At 49.9% G+C, this 13,937-nt stretch overlaps 1 long non-coding RNA gene across 1 annotated transcript in view; it reads right to left on the bottom strand.

The window, feature by feature from the left end:
- Nucleotides 1-1,927: 1,927 nt before the first annotated feature.
- LOC142301438 (uncharacterized) overlaps nt 1,928-13,937 on the bottom strand; it is a 39,328-nt gene continuing 27,318 nt past the window's right edge. The window contains exons 2-3 of the long non-coding RNA XR_012752804.1: nt 12,545-12,659; nt 1,928-2,084 (exon numbers count right to left, since the gene is read on the bottom strand). This is a non-coding gene — a long non-coding RNA (uncharacterized LOC142301438). The remainder of the gene's footprint in view (nt 2,085-12,544; nt 12,660-13,937) is intronic.

Below are 13,937 nucleotides of genomic sequence, written 5' to 3'. Positions count from 1 at the left end.
AGCCACGCAGACATCCGGGGTATAGTAAGTATGATTCTCCTAGGGGGGGGGGGGGGGGAAGTGTCTGTTTTTTTGGGGGGAGGAGGGTATAATTACCCCCAACTGTGTTTCCTCAAGAATAAGACCTACCAAAAAATAAGCCCTAGCACTTTTTTCGAGGAACAAAAAAGTTTGACATAGTCTTATTTTTGGAAAAACACAGCATTAGCTTATACATATCCCAATACTTAGGTATATTGCTTGTTGTTATAGGATAGTGAGGACAGATCAGAGGATGCTCTCCAGGAGCCCAGAGGCCATATGCTGCTCAGACCTCGAGTAACATATGTATGTGTCGCCCAAGGAATGGCGTACTCTGTCCCGGGCAGAATATCACTTCGGTGGCCGTTGCCCGGTCCAGTGCCCTGGGTGCTTTTTAATGGGGAGTATTTATAGGGGAAATAAGAGTCATTTGTGTGACGCCACCTGCGGGGTTGCGGTTAATGTTGTGGAACCGCCGCTGCTGAAGTGGGTACTCCCAGGGCTGGTGGTAATGGCAGCTGTGATGGTAGGCCCTCCATAGGTAGGGCTGAGCCTGGGAGATGTATGATGGGAGACCACACCGGGATTGTAATTAACAGTCTCTACTCACTCGTGGACCCTTGGACAGCTGGTTCAGGTCCCTGTATTTCCAGTGCCAGTTGATGACTCAGTTGCTCTGTCCCCGGCACTCTGTGTGGTTGGGTCCCCATAGCGTGGAGCTTTTGGGGCCCGACTGTCCCTTTGTGGTGGCAGTCTCCTTCTCTGTATGGCGGGCACTGTGGACCCTGTAGGGCAGGTATGTGTCCGAACCCTGATCCTTGCTGTACGGCTAATGCCCCCGGATTTGTGGGTCAGTGAGGTCCGTGGAGGTCCCCTCACTATGCAGGTATGTGCCAGGCCGTATGAAACTGTCACCTGACCTAGGGCCTGTGCCCCGTGCGTGCTCTGGTCCCAGCGGTACCCGTGTGTACCTGCCCTGGCGACCACTCTCCTGTGCCCCCCGGTCACCATTACATGACCCAGCTCTCAGGCACGTCTGTCTACTTTTACTTCTACCTCTGAACTGACTGCTGTCCCCTCCCACCAGGCTGTCTAGTTCCCTGGTAAGGCTCTGCCCTCTAAGTGGCCATCCCCTTGTGTGACTAGGCAGTGCCCCCTGGGGTGGAGTGGTAACTAGGATTTTGGTGTGTGTTGCTGGCACTGGTGTTCCAGGTCCCAGGGGGTAGGCCCTGAATCCTCGAGAGGATGCAGTTCCCTGTAGTGACCCGAGTAACATACATAGCAACCGCTGACTATATAATGATCTCACTGCCCAGAGAACAGGAGCCATCATCTGAAAGCTGCTCTAATAAAGGAAGACAGGCAGCATAGAATGACTGTCCAAACCAAGCACATGTGCACAGTGCACTCATGGCGTGGTGAAACAGTTCACAATGTATTGTTCTAATATGTGGACTATAATGGAGTATATACTGTGAAGCTGTGTATACAGTATACACATACATTGCACAGTAACACTTTTGTCCTGTATCATGTGTGTAATCTTTACTAAAAAGTGCACCTTATAGTCAGAAAAATACAGGAATCACATTCAGGCCAACTATTATATGGGCACCTATAGACTATGGACGACTTAACATCCAGAAAGTCATTCTCCAACCTGCTCCAAAAATGCAGGATAGGGAAAGGCATTTATCACCAAAGCCAGACCTCGTTGGAGGCAATGCAAAAAACTCATATGTGAGATTTTGTTCAAGGAGTAATATAAAACAAGACACAAGTCCAGACAATTATCATTCAAACTTTAACTGGTATTGACCAAGAACATTACAAATCAGCAAAAGTATAAACCACATTTAAAAAGCAAAAACATAAGCTGCAGGGCCATGGCCTCTTCTGAGCTTCTTGGTGGACAGGATGCTCGGCCGTCGGTGGCCATGCTTGTTCCTGGTCTTCCCCTACATGTGGATTCTGAAGTCCAGGAGGCTGCTGAGGGTCAGTCTTCCCGGCCTGCAGCTGCTCTTCATTTGCAAAGAGATCAGAATTCCTTGGAGATATGTTGCCTTCAGTTCAGGAAAGCAAAAAAGGAAAAAAAAATTAATGTACTAACAAGAGAGCTAAAAATCATACATGAAATAAAGGAACACTGCAAGCTGCACAAAAAATGACCCACATTAAGTGTTGCAGCACTAAAGAGCATGGCAAGCACGTGACATCAACCCGTTACAGTGCTGCTCACCATTACTGGCACCCCTTCATCTTTTTCATTGTACAATATCTTCAAAAATAAATGGAAATGTACAAAAGTTATATACTCAGGACTTTTTAATTAGTGGTCCAAAGTAATACAATAATAAAACATTGTCTACTTACATGTGGCAATTTCAAAGAAGACACCAAATAAACAGCATGTGCTGCAAAAAAGGCACCCCTAATTAATACTTGGTTGTACACCCTCTGGCATTGATGACAGCCTCCAAACGTTTCTTGTAGCCATCTATACGCTTCTTGCACTTCTCACCTGGTATTTTCTTCCACTCTCCTGTTGCTGTTTGTTCAAGCTCTTGAATGTTTGCAGGGTTCTTTTTCACAATGGCAGATTTCAGCTCACCTGATTTTCAATGGGATTTAGGTCAGGGATCATTGCTGTCCATTTTAAAATAGTTCATATTTTCTTTTTCAACCCTTCCTGTATACTTTTGAATGTGTGCTTTGAGTTTTTGTCTTGCTTGCAAACCCATGATCTTCGACTCAAACCAAGTTTTCTTACACTGGGTAGGAGATTTCACTATAATCTCTTGATAATTCTCCGATTTCATGATTCCTGTTATACAGGCAAGTCCTCTAGCACCAGACGCAGCAACAAAATCCCACAACATTATGGATCCTCCACCATGCTTAACTATTGGCAGGGTGTTCTTTTCCTTATAAGCTTCACTACGCTGTCTGTAAACAAACTGGTGTTTTGCATTGCCAAATAGGTCTATTTTTATTTCATCTTTCCACGGAACATTTTCCCAGAAGGATTGTGGTTTTATCACAGTACTCTTTGGCATAGATCAGTTGTTCCTTTTTATGTCTTTTCTTCAGCAATGTTTTTTTTCCTTGGCCTTTGCCCTCTGCTTGGTTTAGTGTACGGTGTAGGATACTTGTTGAAACCATGACCTCAGACTGTTCCAGGTTGGTCTACAGGTCTTTGGATGTTTGATGGAGTGGTTTTTTGTTTTTTTACACCAACCTTCAAAGATATCTCTTGTTAATTTTCCTCACTCCCCCACGTCCAAGGAGGTTATTGATGGTTCCATGCTTGGCAAACCTCTTAATAACATTGTGCACTGTTGAAAATGGGATACCAAGGTCTTTGGAGATGGCCTTATACCCTTTGGAAGTCTTGTGTTTACTAATAAAAGCAGTTTTGATGTCCTCAGACAGCTCCTTTGGGGCTATCATGTAGCTTTTTAAAAAACTGTGAAGTTATCATTCATTGGATAATTCATGTCCCATGGGCACCAACAATTTATCACAATTAATTCTCATTTGTGATTTACCACAATCAAGTCAAAATGCGTTTCTATACCTATTTAATGTAAAGTTGCCAATACCAGCGTCACAGTAGCTTTAGGTTTTTCTATTTTTCCCTCCCATTGTTTTTTGTTTAAAGAAGGGAATTTTGTTTACTTACCGTAAATTCCTTTTCTTCTAGCTCCTATTGGGAGACCCAGACAATTGGGTGTATAGCTTCTGCCTCCGGAGGCCACACAAAGTATTACACTTTAAAAAGTGTAACCCCTCCCCTCTGCCTATACACCCTCCCGTGCATCACAGGCTCCTCAGTTTTGGTGCAAAAGCAGGAAGGAGGAAACTTATAAATTGGTCTAAGGTAAATTCAATCCGAAGGATGTTCGGAGAACTGAAAACCATGAGCCAAAAGAACAATTCAACATGAACAACATGTGTACACAAAAGAACAACCAGCCCGAAGGGAACAGGGGCGGGTGCTGGGTCTCCCAATAGGAGCTTGAAGAAAAGGAATTTACGGTAAGTAAACAAAATTCCCTTCTTCTTTGTCGCTCCATTGGGAGACCCAGACAATTGGGATATCCAAAAGCAGTCCCTGGGTGGGTAAAAGAATACCTCGATAAAAAGAGCCGAAAACGACCCCCTCTTACAGGTGGGCAACCGCCGCCTGAAGGACTCGCCTACCTAGACAGGCGTCTGCCGAAGCATAGGTATGCACCTGATAGTGTTTCGTGAAAGTGTGCAGACTAGACCAGGTAGCTGCCTGACACACCTGCTGAGCCGTAGCCCGGTGCCGCAATGCCCAGGACGCACCCACGGCTCTGGTAGAATGGGCTTTCAGCCCCAAAGGAAGCGGAAGCCCAGAAGAACGGTAGGCTTCAAGAATCGGTTCCTTGATCCACCGAGCCAAGGTTGACTTGGAAGCCTGCGAACCCTTACGCTGGCCAGCGACAAGGACAAAGAGGGCATCTGAACGGTGCAGGGGCGCCGTGTGAGACACGTAGAGCCGGAGTGCTCTCACCAGATCTAATGAGTGCAAATCCTTTTCACATTGGTGAATTGGATTAGGGCAAAATGAAGGTAAGGAGATATCCTGATTGAGATGAAAAGGAGATACCACCTTAGGGAGAAATTCCGGAACAGGACGCAGAACCACCTTATCCTGGTGAAAAACCAGGAAGGGGGCTTTGCATGACAGCGCTGCCAGCTCCGACACTCTACGGAGCGATGTAACTGCCACTAGAAATGCCACCTTCTGCGAAGACGTGATAAAGAGACATCCCGCAGCGGCTCGAAAGGTGGTTTCTGAAGAGCCGTTAGCACCCTGTTAAGGTCCCAGGGTTCCAGCGGACACTTGTAAGGTGGGACTATGTGGCAAACTCCCTGCAGGAACGTGCGGACCTGCGGAAGCCTGGCTAGACGTTTTGAAAAAATACGGATAGCGCCGATACTTGTCCCTTGAGAGAGCCGAGAGACAAACCCTTGTCCATTCCGGATTGAAGGAATGAAAGAAAAGTGGGTAAGGCAAAGGGCCAGGGAGTAAAACCATTATCAGAGCACCAGGATAAGAAGATCCTCCAAGACCTGAGATAGATCTTGGCGGACGTTGGTCTCCTGGCCTGTCTCATAGTGGCAATGACATCTTGAGATAAACCTGAGGACGCTAGGAGCCAGGACTCAATGGCCACACAGTTAGGTTGAGGGCCGCAGAATTCAGATGGAAAAAACGGCCCTTGTGACAGCAAGTCTGGGCGGTCTGGGAGCGCCCACGGTTGACCCACCGTGAGTGGTGACCACAGCCCAGGTGGGGGGTAGGAAGGATTTTCCCTGCGACAGTGAGTTGGGAAGGAGCCACCACTGAAGTGACGTCTTGGTTGCAAGGGAAAGAGAGACGTTCCTTTCGAGGGAAGTCGACCTCCTGTCCCATTTGCGGAGAATGTCCCACTGGAGTGGCCGCAGATGGAATTGCGCGAAGGGCACTGCCTCCATCGCTGCTACCATCTTCCCCAGGAAGTGCATGAGGCGCCTCAAGGGGTGTGACTGACCCCGAAGAAGAGATTGCACCCCTGCCTGCAGCGAAAGCTGTTTGTCCAGCGGTAGTATGACTACTGCTGACTGAGTATGAAACTCCATTCAGTGATTGGGTCGGTGTCAACTTGGATTTTGGGAAGTTGATGATCCACCCGAACTGCTGGAGAGTCGCCAGAGCGACGGAAAGGCTGTTTTGACACGCCATCTGAGAGGGCCAGGCCGAAAGGCAATGCCACGAACTGAAGGTGTTCGTCCCCGATGGTGAAACGCAAAAAGCGTTGATGTTCGGGTGTGATCGGCACATGGAGATAAGCATCCTTGATGTCGATCGATGCTAGGAAGTCTCCTTGTGACATCGAAGCGATGACCGAGCGGAGAGATTCCATCCGAAACCGTCTGGTGCTCACATGTCTGTTGAGCAGTTTGAGGTCCAGAACGGGACGGAACGAGCCGTCCTTCTTTGGCACCACAAACAAGTTGGAGTAAAAGCCGCGACCATGTTCCTGGGGGGGAACAGGGATCACAACTCCTTCTGTCTTCAGAGCGTTCACCGCCTGAAAAAGTGCATCGGCTCGCTCGGGGGGGCGGAGAGGTTCTGAAGAAACGAGTCGGGGGACGAGAGCTGAACTCTATCCTGTAACCGTGAGACAGAATGTCTCTCACCCATCGATCTTGAACATGTGGCCACCAGGCGTCGCAAAAGCGGGAGAACCTGCCACCGACCGAGGATGCGGTTCGGGGATGCCGAGAGTCATGAGGAGGCCGCCTTGGAAGCAGTGCCTCCTGCGGCCTTTTGGGGGCGTGACTTGGACCGCCACGCCTAGGAGTTCCTCTGGCCTTTCTCCGGCCTGCTGGCCGAAGAGGATTGGGGCTTGGCGGAGGGACGAAAGGACCGAAACCTCGATTGTATTTTCCGTTGCTGAGGTCTCTTCGGTTTGGACTGGGGTAAGGAGGAGTCCTTTCCCTTGGATTCCTTAATAATCTCATCCAATCGTTCGCCAAACAAGCGGTCGCCAGAAAACGGCAAACCGGTTAAGAACCTCTTGGAAGCCGAGTCTGCCTTCCATTCGCGCAGCCACATGGCCCTGCGGACTGCCACAGAGTTAGCGGATGCCACCGCTGTACGGCTAGCAGAGTCTAGAACTGCGTTCATGGCGTAGGAAGAAAAAACTGACGCCTGAGAAGTCAAAGACGCAACCTGCGGAGCAGAATTACGTGTGACCGCATTAATCTCAGCCAGACAAGCTGAGATAGCTTGGAGTGCCCACACGGCTGCAAAAGCCGGGGCAAAAGACGCGCCCGTGGTTTCATAGATGGATTTCACCAGGAGCTCTATCTGCCTGTCAGTGGCATCCTTTAGCGATGAGCCATCTGCAACCGATACCACCGATCTAGCCGCCAATCTAGAGACTGGGGGATCCACCTTGGGACATTGAGCCCAACCCTTAACAACGTCAGAGGGGAAGGGGTAACGTGTGTCAGTAAGGCGCTTAGTAAAGCGCTTGTCCGGAACCGCTCTGGGCTTCTGGACAGCATCTCTGAAGTTAGAGTGATCGAAAAACGCACTCCGTGTACGTTTAGGGAACCGAAACTGGTGTTTCTCCTGATGAGAAGTCGACTCCTCTACAGGTGGCGGCGGGGGAGATATATCTAACACCTGGTTGATGGACGAGATAAGGTCATTTACTATGGCGTCCCCTTCAGGTGTATCAAGATTGAGAGCAACGTCAGGGTCAGAGCCCTGAGCTGCGACGTCCGCCTCATCCTCCAGAGAGTCCTCAAGCTGAGACCCCGAGCAGCGTGAGGAAGCCGGGGAAGATTCCCAGCGAGCCAGCTTAGCCGGTCTGGGACTGTGGTCCGTGCAGGAGTCCTCCACGTGAGACCTAGGGGCCACCCCGGGAGCACGCTGCGGCGCAGACCGAGAGAGGCCTGGAGGCGATGACCCAACAGTGCCCGGGGCCTGTGTAAGGACCGGTCTGGACTGCAAGGCTTCTAGTAGCTTGGCAGACCATTTGTCCATAGACTGAGCCATGGATTGTGAAAGCGACTCAGAGAGTTTCTCAGCAAAAACTGCAAACTCTGTCCCTGCCGCCTGGACAGGGGAAGCAGGAGGGTCTGCTTGAGCCGAGGGGCCCACTAGTGACCGAGGCTCCGGCTGAGCAAGTGCAACAGGGGTCGAGCATTGCTCACAGTGAGGGTAGGTGGAACCCGCAGGTAACATAGCCCCACAAGAGGTACAGGTTGCAAAAAAAAAAACCTTTTGCCTTAGCGCCCTTGCTCCTTTGCTCCTTGTGGACGACATGCTGTTGTCTCTTAGGAGAGTGATCACTGAGGGTATATAGCCAAAAGCAAACAACCCGGCCGAACAGAGAAAATATATACAAATATATATATATATATATATATATATATATATATATATATATATATATATATATATATATATATATATATATACTCCGGCACCCTAGGGGGACCAGCACCGGGTGACCGGTGTTCCACCAGATTCCCTGCCTTAGGTCTCCCAGAGCTCGTTCCTGAAATCCTCCACCGGCAGAATGTGTGTAAAAATGGCTGCCGGAGCTCTCAGGGGAGGAGGGAGCCGTGGGCGGCGACTAGTAAAGTGCGGGAATCTGGGGCCCTACAGTGATCAGTGAGGGGGGGGGGGGAACCTAAAGTATGCTCCAGCCCTCACTGCCGACGTCAGGTCGACCGTCCTGCCCTTACCCCTGACTGGCAGGCCCGGGGGCGGGAGTTATGGTACTAGGCCGCAATGAAGCCGGGGACTAAATTTAATACCGCGGCCGACAAACAGGCGCGGTCGGCACGGAAGTCCCGGTCTTCACAAACCAGCAGCTGCTGCAGCGTCTGTGAAACAAGCGCTCCATGCACCGTCCCCATGGGGACACAGAGTACCTTTAGATGCAGGGCCCTGTCCCTGAGAATACATCGACTCCTGTCCGGCAGATTCCCACAGGGGCTGCGGAGGGAGCCCCGGCCCAGTGAATGGATGACCGGTTAGGATCCCACTTCTCCCAGAGCCTCTAAGGGATGGTGAAGGAAAACGGCATGTGGCTCCAGCCTCTGTACCCGCAATGGGTACGTCAACCTTAACAGCACCGCCGACTTAGTGGGGTGAGAAGGGAGCATGCCGGGGGCCCTGTGGGGGCCCTCTTTTCTTCCAACCGATAAAATCAGCAGCTGCTGCTGACTAAAATGGGGATGGATGAGTGGATGTGTGCCTCCTTCCACACAAAGCATAAAACTGAGGAGCCCGTGATGCACGGGAGGGTGTATAGGCAGAGGGGAGGGGTTACACTTTTTAAAGTGTAATACTTTGTGTGGCCTCCGGAGGCAGAAGCTATACACCCAATTGTCTGGGTCTCCCAATGGAGCGACAAAGAAATTGTTGTTTATCATTTGCTCTTTTTTATTTCACACGAGTGCTCTATACAAAAAAGAAGCAGTTTCACTTCATTTATTTTTTCAGGAAATATTCCACATTATGTACTTAAACTTCATGGGTGCCAATAATGATGAGCAGGACTGTACTTGTCATAAATCTGTCATTTTTTATTTTGACTAATATTAAGAAAAAAAACCCACAAGATGGAAAGGATCAGCAGCATTTAAGAACAGGTAAAAAAAAATGTCAGATGTTAAAGGGGTGATATGAAAACTAAGGTCATTTTCATCTTAAATATTTATTAAAAGGTAAAGGTGAGGTTTTTTTCTGACAGGTGGGTTTTCTTATATGCCACTGGGCGCTCCATTTCTTATCTCCTTTCCCTTTGTGACGTCTCCTAGTTGTACCTAATTTTGCTGGGTTATCACTCTGCACTGTCCTGCAGTGATCGAGCATTGCAGTCAGGGCCGCCATCAGGGCATTACTAGTGGAACTCCTGTAGCGGGCCCGGTGAGCAGCAGGCAGGAGGGGGGCCCGGACACGCTGACGGGCCCCTCCACTTTCATTCCTCTGCTCCCCGGGCCCCAGCGCAGGGGGCGCTGAAAGTACACTTCGCAGGGTGGGCTGGTCGTGCAGTGAGCAGGAGGCGGGGCCTGGACACGCTGACAGCCCGGGCCCCTTCCCTTTCATTTCTCTGCTTACCGGGCCCCATGGGCAGGGGGTGGGGGCATTGCACTGACAGCACCTGCAGTCGCACATGGGCCCCAAGCGGGAGCGCGCCCCTAGAGCCTGAAAACGTACTGGGTACGTCATAGCTCCCTGGTACTTAAGGATCCATGAACGTCATGGCGAGATCGTGGCCCTGGTCGCTGTGATCGCTGCAAATATCTTAGATTCGGGGAGGAGGGTCCCTCTGCCTGACCTCAGGAGGGGTGATGTCTGCCTCCCGGACCTAAGGAGGCTGTGATTGGCTGATGAACGCCGCTCACCCAATCACAGTCACTGTAATGTTCCAACCATTGAAAATGGCTGAAACATTAAAATCCAGCCCTGATCAGTGCAGCTGTAGCACCGATCATTGGCTGGAGCTTGGGGACCTCAGTTTCACCCGCCCCCAGCTCTGATTGGAGAGATCGGCCTTGTGACCGATCTCTCCAATCACTATGGATCTGGGGCTGGTGACCACTCCACTCAGCTTCACTCCAGCGTCTGTGGAAGGTGAGGTGAGCGATCGGTAAGTTTAAAGACACTGTCTCCTTTCAGCCGCCGCCATTGCCCCAGCAGCACTGAACCCATCTGCTGTGTCCTCCTCCATCTGCCACCCCCTCCCCCATCAGCTGCTGCCCCCCTCCCTCATCTGCTGCCCCTCTCCCACCTCTCACCTTCCTCCACCTGCTGTGATCTCCCCACCTGCTGTGACCCCACCCCCACCTCCTGTGACCCCACCCCCACCTGCTGTGACCCCCACCCCCACCTGCTGAGACCCCACCTGCTATGAGACTCCCCCACACCTGCTGTGAGACCCCCCACACCTGCTGTGAGACCCCCCCCCACACCTGCTGTGAGACCCCCCCCCCCCCACACCTGCTGTGAGACCCCCCCCCCCACACCTGCTGTGAGACTCCCCACCGTCTCTCCGTCCCTCATCTATTTGTAGCACCCACGGGGCAGGGGTTAAATGTTACTCGTCGCCGGGCCAGTGATGTCGGGTCAGGGGGATGTCACAGGTGGCCCTGCCCATCTTCGTGGCCCCGAGGTGTACAATAAAAGGGGATTTGGATGATGGTGGGGGAATGAGGATGATAGTCTTGTGTTGCCACCTGTGGTATGTGGCCAGGGATTAGCCGCCGCTGCTGTCTCTGTCCTCCAGGGCGGATGGTGTTGCAGCAAGGATGGTTCTGCTCCCCACAGGTGGAGCAGGGCCATGGGGAGGATGATGAGGAGAGTAGTGGCTGTTGGTGCCGAAACGCGAGGCAATGGCAATCAAAAGGCTGAATCGGCTGCTGTAATTCCAGCCGTGATGGGCCCCAGCTGATCCCGGATCCGTTGGAGGTTAGAACCGGTATGGTGGTCGATGGGCCCTTCCTTTTTGCGCCTTTACAGATGGATCCCCGTGGCCTGATGCTGCTTGGGGACCCCGGTTCGTGTAGTGTTAGCTCCTGTCCCGTGTGTAGGTGACGCGGGGCCACTGTGGGGCTTGACTGTAATCACGACTCCGGACCCTATGTGGCACTGTGCTCCGGGATCTCGTGGCGGTCAGAGGGACTTGCAATCAACCTGTCCTGCAGATTCTGGTGATACAAGGTGAAGTCTGTTCCACCCTAAGGCTCTGCACCCTGAACCGCACCGGTCCCACTCCTGTTCTCTCCTGCTGGAGAACACTCTAACTGTTGTGTAAGCTCCTAACTCCCCCTGGTAACTGCCCCTCCCCCGGTTCCCTGTCACTAGTGGGTGGCTGCCCCCCATGTTTGGTGACTAGCTTAAGACCCGACCCTAGCCTGGTCCACAATGGGGAGGGCAACCTGGTTGTGTATATGAGTTTGTGTTGTGGAACTGGTACCGACCTCCTCTGGATCCAGGATGAGTACTGCACCTTAAGTGAGATGCAGTACCATGTGGTGGCGCCACATATCTATCTGCTGAAAGAGCCTTAAAAGGAATCTGTCAGCAGGTTTTTGCTCCCCCATCTGAGAGCAGCATAAAGTAGAAACAGATATCCTGATTCCAGCGGTGTGTCACTTACTGGGCTGTTTGCTTTCACTGTGATAAAATCCATGTTTTCTCTGCTGCAGATCTAGCAATTATACAGAGCTCATGAATATGCTGGACTACCTGCAGCATGACAAGTAGCCCTGTAATGATAATCTCCTGCTGATTAACCAGTGATGTTATCAAAACTATACTAAGCAGCCCAATAAGTGACCATCGCTGGAATCAGGATCTCTTCCCCTATGTTATGCTGCGCTCAGATTAGGTGTTAGGTGACAGATTCCCTTTGAAGGGGTTGTTAGGTCTAAATCCACAAGTCTGCATTATCACAATTTGGATTCAATTAGTTTAAAAACTGTGTGTGACACATTCCCTTAAAGAAAAAAAAATAGATATACCAAAAATAAATATATACCAAAGAAGTTAGATTTAAAAAGAAAAAAAAAATTTAGAGTAAAGTAGGGCCCGGCCAAAAGAGTCTACCTTGTTGTGGTGGCAGGCTTAAAAAAATCTTTTGGCCAAAACAAAATCTGATGGCTGCGTGTGTGATACGGTGTTCAATGTGAAGGGTTAATGTGTGATTGGTGAGGTTGTAGTGCAGAACTGAAGTTTTCCAAGAGTGGCGGTGAGACTATGGAAGATTCGTGGGGTGGAGGTGGAGCTGGGGCGGAGCCTCAAGGGGGCCCCGAACCTTTGCCAGTATGGGGCCCTGAAATTCCTAGTGGCAGCCCTGATTGCAGTACAGTGTATCTGCAATCAGAGCACTGTGGTAAGGTGTTAGTTCCTCAATAAGTAAAAAAAAGTAAATGTAAAAAGTATTTTAAATTAAAAAAAATAAAAATCACAAAATCTGCTTACTAATAGAGCTCCCGGCTGGACATGAAATGCAGCTCAGAAGAATGACACTTCTTTCCATCTCAGCTAAGAACATCTCATCTCAGTCCCGCACGGACCTCCATCAATTCTTGATATCCTGCACAGAAATGAAAAAAAGAAAACCATTTAAATAAAACAAATTTTGAAGACAAAACAAAAAATGTGGCAAAAAAGTAGCATTCGAAAAAAACCACAGGTGCTATCTGCAGAGCACAATATTTTTTTATTTAATCCTTTCCCAACCCTTGGACATAGTGGTACATTTTAGATCTGAGGTACCGTATTTTTCACTTTATAAGACGCACCTGATTATAAGACACACCTAGGTGAGAGGAGGAAAATTTAAAAAAAATAAATAAATAATATGAGCCAAATAGTGCACTAAAGCATTTTAATAATATTATAAACATTATTTTAACAATATAGACTTAACAGCAGCATTGTAAGTAACATGAACCGTGTTTGTGAATAACATGAGGGGAAGCTTGTGGGATGATGGAGGATCTGTGGATGAAGCCCGATTTTGGGGATCTGGGACTACCAGCCCCCTCATCCTTAGGAATACACCCATGTACTGGGTGTATTCTGAATGAGGAGAAGGGTGGTTGTCACATTTACAACACTTTAGCCACTACATTACAGTCCCTCCCTGGAGTGTTATTACTAACTATGACCACAGCCCCCATCATCCTTCAGAATACACCCATTCATACAATACATTCTGAAGGCTGATGATGGGGGTTGTGTTCCCCTTCAGTGTATTTGCTCACCTATTAAAGGGACTGTATCACGTTTTTTTTTAGTTTTTTATTAAAATAAGTGATTCTGAAATGAAGTATTACTAATACAAAACGAAAATCGTGGCTTATTTAGTTTTTATGTAATTCTAATTTTACTGTATGCACTGGGGGCCATGTTGGATTTGCTGTGTGTGTAACGACAGTTACACACTCCTTTATTGCAGCCCCTGTGCATAGAGAATAGTGGTCGCTATCCAACCCTATGTGTAACGTTACAGTGGGCGTATGCTGTGACCTGGATGCGCCCCCTGGGCTGTCCAGATCACAGCAAAGGGAAGATTTCAGCGCCATTTTTGTGGAGATTCAATCCATGCTCTTTGCGCCACTTTACACCTGTCAACCGCCGGGATGTAAGTCCGGGACGCCTCCCCTCCCCCCGTTACCGATCACACAACCCTCCCTCCCTCCGTTCTCACCAGCCCCCGCCCCCTGCCGTTACCGTCTGTTATTAAATCACGTCCCTCCGCTGTCCCCAGCCCCGTTCTGGCGGCCGCCGGTGTGTGTGTGTCCTCCCTCTGCTCTCACCAGCCCCCTGCCGTTACCATCTGTAATGAAACCCCCTCCCTCCCCCAGCT

This window comes from Anomaloglossus baeobatrachus, chromosome 4, assembly GCF_048569485.1.
Source record: "Anomaloglossus baeobatrachus isolate aAnoBae1 chromosome 4, aAnoBae1.hap1, whole genome shotgun sequence".
NCBI classification, from domain to species: Eukaryota; Metazoa; Chordata; class Amphibia; order Anura; family Aromobatidae; genus Anomaloglossus; species Anomaloglossus baeobatrachus.
This window is presented reverse-complemented; position numbering and strand designations above follow the sequence as displayed.